The sequence below is a fragment of the Choloepus didactylus genome, chromosome 4 (assembly GCF_015220235.1).
Source record: "Choloepus didactylus isolate mChoDid1 chromosome 4, mChoDid1.pri, whole genome shotgun sequence".
NCBI lineage: Eukaryota > Metazoa > Chordata > Mammalia > Pilosa > Megalonychidae > Choloepus > Choloepus didactylus.
This window is the reverse complement of record NC_051310.1, coordinates 195090020-195097036: the sequence shown is the minus strand read 5'-3', so window position 1 is coordinate 195097036 and position 7017 is coordinate 195090020. Positions and strand designations below refer to the sequence as shown.

General features: G+C 33.3%; 1 pseudogene; it reads right to left on the bottom strand.

The window, feature by feature from the left end:
* Positions 1-4787: 4787 nt before the first annotated feature.
* LOC119532517 lies at positions 4788-5046 on the bottom strand (annotated as a pseudogene).
* Positions 5047-7017: the final 1971 nt, after the last annotated feature.

Genomic DNA, 7017 nt, shown 5'->3' with positions numbered 1-7017 from the left:
ATCTAGCACTTGATATTTTCATAGTATTCATATGTATGTTAAATAATTTATGATATAAGGCATTTTTGTGTTTGTATTATAGATATGTTTGCAGAGTTGTTCAAAAATATTGTTCAATATTTTTTCTTGTTTTCATGGCAAAATAGGTTGAATTGATTATGTACTGATGCACATTCTTAGTAAGTGAAAACTATTAGTATTACATTTTTGATAAGTAAATATGTTACTTCTTTTTCAGTAACAATTCAGTGAGCACTTGGGGTTAGACATTGTCATCATTTCTCTGCAGATATTTTCTCATTTCTCATATAATTTTGTTTTGTTATATTAATTACAATTAATTGTATCTATATATTTGCAATTCACTTTTTAATTAAAAACATATCAATTATTTTCAGTACATCAGTGTCTGAAAATTTATATTCTAAATTTTCCCTTTGCCTGATGGAAAACAAAATTCCAATCTAACTTCATCTTTAACACTCTATTTCCATGTAGACCACTTAAGGTGATAGGGGTAGTGAGATGTTTATTAGGGTATTTATTTAAAATAGTAATAAATTTGGATACATTTGCTTTTGTAAACTTTACTTTGGAATAGATAACACATTTCTGTAACCTTTTCACCTCTCAATACTCAGCACTTGGTTATTATTTTATCAACTAAATATTGTTTAAAGTTTGCTAGACCATTTTTAATTTTTTACATTTATAAATATAAACAATGGAAACAAATACACATTTTATGAATCTGTTATTAAAATATATGAAAATTAAAATCTTGGAAAATAGTAGTGCTTGGAAAACTTAAATAGACTGGGTTAATCAGTTATATTTGTTTGTAATGGTTATTCTAAATGAGCCAGTGTGTGTTTATCTTGAAGCAAATAATAGAATTTTATCTAAATTAACTTGTACATTTATTTGTTATTTTAAACAATTACTGTACCATGAATAAACCCTAAAGGCTTAATATGCGGCTTAAATATCTCAAAGTAAAGGATTTCAAAGCAGTCTACAATTGGGATTTAAAAGGACTTAAATAAAATAATGTTAAAATAGTTAATTTTTCTTTAGGGAGAGCCATTTTCAACATAAACAAGTTAGGGTGGTCACTGCCTGGACATCCCTGAAGATTGGGAAGTTGGTTAAACTAGAATAAAGAGTAGCAACAGACAACATGGAATGTAACAAAGGATTATGAATGCTGAACCTTTATACAATTTTCTTTTTCTTAGTTGCTAGCATATTAGAATAACTAGGAGGAAAGAATTGAAATAGAACTGTAACTCATAGCACCCTTTGAAATTTGTTCTATAGCTACTTGTTAAATTGTAATTTGAAATCTATCACCTTTCTGTATATATGTTATATTTCCCAATGAGGAAATAACTAAAACAATGTTAGTATAATTCACAACAACTTTGGAAGTTTCCTATATATCTACTTTTTAAATCATACTTTGAAAGATGTTACCTTTTTGTATATATGTTATATTCCATATGAAGGAAAACTGAAACTGTTACCTATAACACTTTTAAATTTACTCTCTAACTACCTGATAAATTGCACTTGGAAAGTTATCACTTCTATGTATATATGTTATATTCTACAACAAAAAATATGATTTTAAAATGTTTTTAGCATAGTGGAGTAAACATTGAGTTTCTCAATCATGAGGCTTTTCATTGGCTAGGGAGTTCTGCTTGAAGTTTCATGACTGCTACAGTTTTCTCTTATTTTGGAGCACTTCTCATTTGTGACTATTTTCCCATAACAGATGGAAAACTGCAAGAGGCCAAGGCAAGTCATTTAACCCAAACTCCGACCTGTAGAAGCTTGAACAAAATACACGAACATGGATATGTGTGTGTATGTATATGTCTGTGTGTGTGTGTGTGTGTATATATATGTGTGTGTGTGTATATATATATATATATATATATATATATATATATATATATAGAGAGAGAGAGAGAGAGAGAGAGAGAGAAAGAAAGAGAGAGGATAACCCATGTCAAAACCACTAAGTTTCCACTGACCAAACCAAGTATCATGGCTAATTTCAGGGAAAAATACTCAAGAGAGGGGTCAAAAAGTCACAGGATAAAGGACATTGATGTACAAATAAAAAAAAGGGACAGAGTGAATAAGAAACAGAAATTAAATTTACCACAGTAAACTACAAAGGCACATTTTGCCTCTGCTCTGAAGAATAGATTTATAATCTTCACTCATAGTCCCATTTTAAATCACAGTTCCCGTTAGTCAAAAAAAATTAAAAACATTTGACAGCATCATTAAGGGGCATATACTTGGAGGATCTGAGAGCAGGGATATGAATGGACATTTGCATACTGGTGTTTATGGAAACAGTAAGCATGCTTTGCTAAGGGGAGAGGTGGCCTAAGGATACATTGATTGAGGAACAGAATGGTGAACTGTGGTATGTGCATGCAATGGAATATTGAGAACTGTGAGAAGGAGTGAAGCTGCAAGAAAATCAATGAGATGAATGGGTCCTGTGGACAGCACTTTGTGTGAACAAGGCCAGATACAAAGGCAAACACAGTAATGCCTCACCAATATGGACTAACTACAATGTGTAAACTCATAATTGAATAATAAAGCACAGCTTATCAGGGGAATGCTTATTGTTATGGTACCTAGACTGCAAGCTCTTATAGCAGTCACATCTATTCATGAATTGTAATGGCTATCTCCAGATTCTAAAAGATACTGATCCCTTTGTGTATAACCTGATAAATCCCTGGAACTTTGGGTATCTGTGTGACACCTAACACTCAGAGCTAGAATTTGACAGATATGAATGTCAATATTAGCACATACAGCAACTGTTAAACAAGGTGAAAAAGAGTCCAGACTTCAATTACAGATATGAATGAAGCAGATCTGGTTAGGACCAGGGCAATTGGGCCAAAGGGTAAAGGATGATACTGACTGTGTTTGGGAGATCAAGGAAAGAGATGTTTAGTTGGTGCAGGATCTACATTTCCTAAACAATTTAACCCATACAGTTGTTCAAATACCATAATTACATAGAACATTTAATAGAAAGTGAGACCTGGTAGGTTTGTATAGGTTAGTGTTTAACAGCGACACATCCCAAAGTAATTTGGCCAGAGAATAAAAATAGGTATCCAGGGCCCCCTGTGGAGCTGGGGGAAAATGCAGAGGTGTTGGGCTTCCTTACCTGGAATGTTGCTGACATTTTCACAAACATTGAGGATTGGTGGTTTGGTTGCTGAGCCTTCTATCTCAGGAGTTGCCCTTATGAAGCTCATTACTACAAAGGAAAGGCTAAACCTGCTTGTAACTGTGCCTAAGAGTCTCCCCCTGAGTACCTCTTTGTTGCTCAGATGTAGCCCTTTCTAGCTAAACTAACTTGGCAGCTGAATTCACTGTCCTCCCCCTATGTGGGACCTGACCCTCAGGGGTGTAAATCTCCCTGGCAATGCAGGATATGACTCCCAAGGGTGAATCTGGACACAACATCATGGGATTGAGAACATCTCCTTGACCAAAAGGGGGATGTGAAATGAAACAGAATAAAGTTTCAGTGGCTGAGAGATTCCAAATGGAGTAGTCAAGAGGTCACTCTGGTGGGCACTCTTATGCACTATATAGATAACCCTTTTTAGTTTTTTATATTCATACAGTATTTTATTTGCTGACTTCTCTGAAACATTCCAAAATTCATAATGGCCAATGGAACTGTCAATGCTCAAATGTTGCTCAACATGACAAATTTCTAACAAAAAATATTTTAATATATAGTGCCTTCATTTTACTCTTGAGGAATCAACATGTGGAAATTATATTTAGATGGTAAAACTTGGGTTACAAATAGAAGATAAATATCAAGAAATATCATATTTCTGGTTTACTGGAAAACATAACAGTTTTGAGTCATGCTTAACATCTTGGTTAAATAAAAAGAAAATGGGCATGGGTGTCATAGAGATATGCAAAGTTTTAACAGTTCAAATAATCCTTAGTCTTTCTGAGAAATTATAGATAGGATACATGTAGTAAATATTTCTGTGATGTGATTTCAGTCCTTAGTGACCATCATTCAGTTCATGCATTCAAAGTAACTGCAGTTACTTTTGATCACTGAAAACTGGTTTCAAATAAATTACAGCTCACTGTGCTAAGGTTTCTACAAATACCTTACACTGAAAAATATAGTTTAAATCTGGAAAGTGTAATGTAAAGGAATACTTGCAATTCATAATTTCCTTTAGATATAATTGAGACTACACTACTATATTTAATTAGTTATATTACTATGCATAGTTAATCTCAGTTACCATATTATATATTTACCAGTCAGCAATAGCACAAATTTTTATGTTCCAAAAGAATTATTGATCCAGTAAAACAGCTGTATTTAATTTTCTTTTAAAGACAGATGAACTAAATTAAAGGAATATAGGCTTCTCAATGTCTTTGTCAAATTATTGATAAAAATTTTCCAAAGAAATAATTATATATTTTGCCTAACATCAAAGTATCTGCATAAAGTTTCTAAGATAGATGTATTTCATGTTTAATTTCCAAAAATAAAGAAAGGCTTTCTAACTGAAAGCATTTAAATTCCTAGCTCTCTAAAGTAAACATTAAAAAACCAAGTACAAAAAATGATCTCTCAGCTTTCGAATATCCCACTTAGTTATATAAAGAATTTTCTCTCCCAATACTTCCTTAAATTCAAAGATATCTATTTACTTCCTAAGAACATGACAAACAGTCTTCATTTCAAATCATTCAGTTTCCATGGCAAAACTGCAGGATTCCTTGACTACCATAAGTTGTGTTAGTTGACTGTGGAATTTCTCAATCTTCTTTACATCTTGAACTTGTTCTGTTCTACACACCAAACAAAATCACCATGTGTACTTTAATACACAGATTTCCATCAGGATGTCTATATTTGAGAACTGCATGTGCCTTCATAGATTCAGGTAGGTAGAGCTTCTCAGCCATATGGCTGAAATCCTCGAAGGTTTAGTACTGTTGCATCATAGGCTTGGGGTGGAAAGGGAGGGGGAAGGAGAGGCAAAGCCATGGGACTGGAGGTGGCATGACCCCACACACCTACCTACCTAACTCCTTTATAGGTGTTAAGGTATTGGAATAGCTAGAAGTAAATACCTAAAACTGTCAAAGTGTGACTCAGTAGCCTTGACCCTTGATGAATGTATAATAATGTAGCTTACGAGGTGTGACACTGTGGTTGTGAAAGCCTTGTAGATCACACTCCCTTTATCTAGTGTATGGATGGATAAGTAGAAAAATGGGGACAAAAACTAAATGAAAAATAGGGGGGAGGGGGAATGATCTGGGTGTTCTTTTTTAGTTGTATTTTTTATTTTTTTCACTTTTCCTAGGATAAGGATAATGTTCAAAAAATAGATTGGGGTGATGAATGCACAAATATATGATCATACTGTGTACACCACAGATGATTGTATATGTGAATATATCTTAATAAAACTGAACTTAAAAAAAGTCTACCTACAAATAAAATCACAGGGCCAGATGGCTTTACAGGGGAATTTTACCAAACCTTCCAAAAAGAATTAACACTATTCCTGCTCAAACTCTTTCAAAAACTTGAAGAAGGAACACTAACTAACTCATTTTATGGAGCTAACATCACTCTGATACCAAAAGCAGATAAAGATACTACAAAATGAAAACTATATGTCAATATTTATAATGAATATAGATGCTAAAATTCTCAACAAAAGACTTACAAATCAAATCCAAAGACAAATTAAAAGAATTATACACCATGACCAAGTGGGGTTCATTCCTGCATGTAAGCATGGTTCAACAAAAGAAATCAATCAGTTGCAGCCTCTTTCCTATAATGTCAACACCCCTTTTCAACATAAACAAGTCAGGGTGGTCACTGTCTAGACACCCCTGAAGATCAGGAAAGTGATATCCTAGAGGAAGGGGTAGCAACAGACAAGAGCAAATTTAACAAAGTATTATGAATACTGAATCTCTCTATAATTTTATTTTTCTTAGTTATTAGAGTATTAGAAGGCTTAATGTCATTAAGATGTAAATTTTTTTGGTCTCAATAAATGAATTTATTAGTTAACACATACATATGAAATTCAAAGATGTAGATGAAACATGAACAAAAACAAAAATCTCCCTCAGATTATCCAAAAGCAATTTTACAATTACTTAATAAAGGATAAAACCAGGCATATCGTAATGAGAAATTCATATTACATTCTATGAATGGGTTTGTTCCACAAAGTTATTCCACCTAAAATCTTTTTGGGAAGAAAGCAAAGTATGGATAATATAAAAATGAACATCAAAATATGTTCTTAAAATCTATCTCATCATGATTTATAAGATTATCTGAAATTAGTATCCTTTTTTTCACCAAGAATTCAAAAAAACCCTTCATAACTAATCTGATGATAAAAAGTGAATTTATGCCAATATTTGTGGGTTATAAGTTTCACTTCCTCAGCATTCCCTGTGTGTCCAGCAATAAAAAGATCAGCCTAAGGAAAGAAATGGTTGCATGGGTGGCCCCATTTATATGCTCTATATAGTTGAATCACTTAAGAATCACTGAAGAATCCATTTGTGTTAGTGCATTTAGCTTACTGACAGTCTCCCATCCTACAATCTCATTGCCAGTCTACACCCATCATGAAACTTTGGGTCTCAGACCTGTTGAGATCACTCTGCACAAATGACACGATGAATCTAAGGAGACTAAAAGCCATTCTATGGAACTCTTGAAGTCACTTTTTGCCTTTGTAAAAGTGATCCCAGTGTCCCAGGTCATTTTTTCCTTGAATCTGGTTTAGCTTTCTTTGTTTTGGGTCTTGTGGGTTTTGCTTTTGAAGTACCTCAGGGGCAGAGACCCAAGACAGAAGATAAAAAAGTTAAGCCAACCTCAAGTGAAGAGCAATTGGAGATATCACATTTGCTTTTGTAAATGTGAACAGTGAC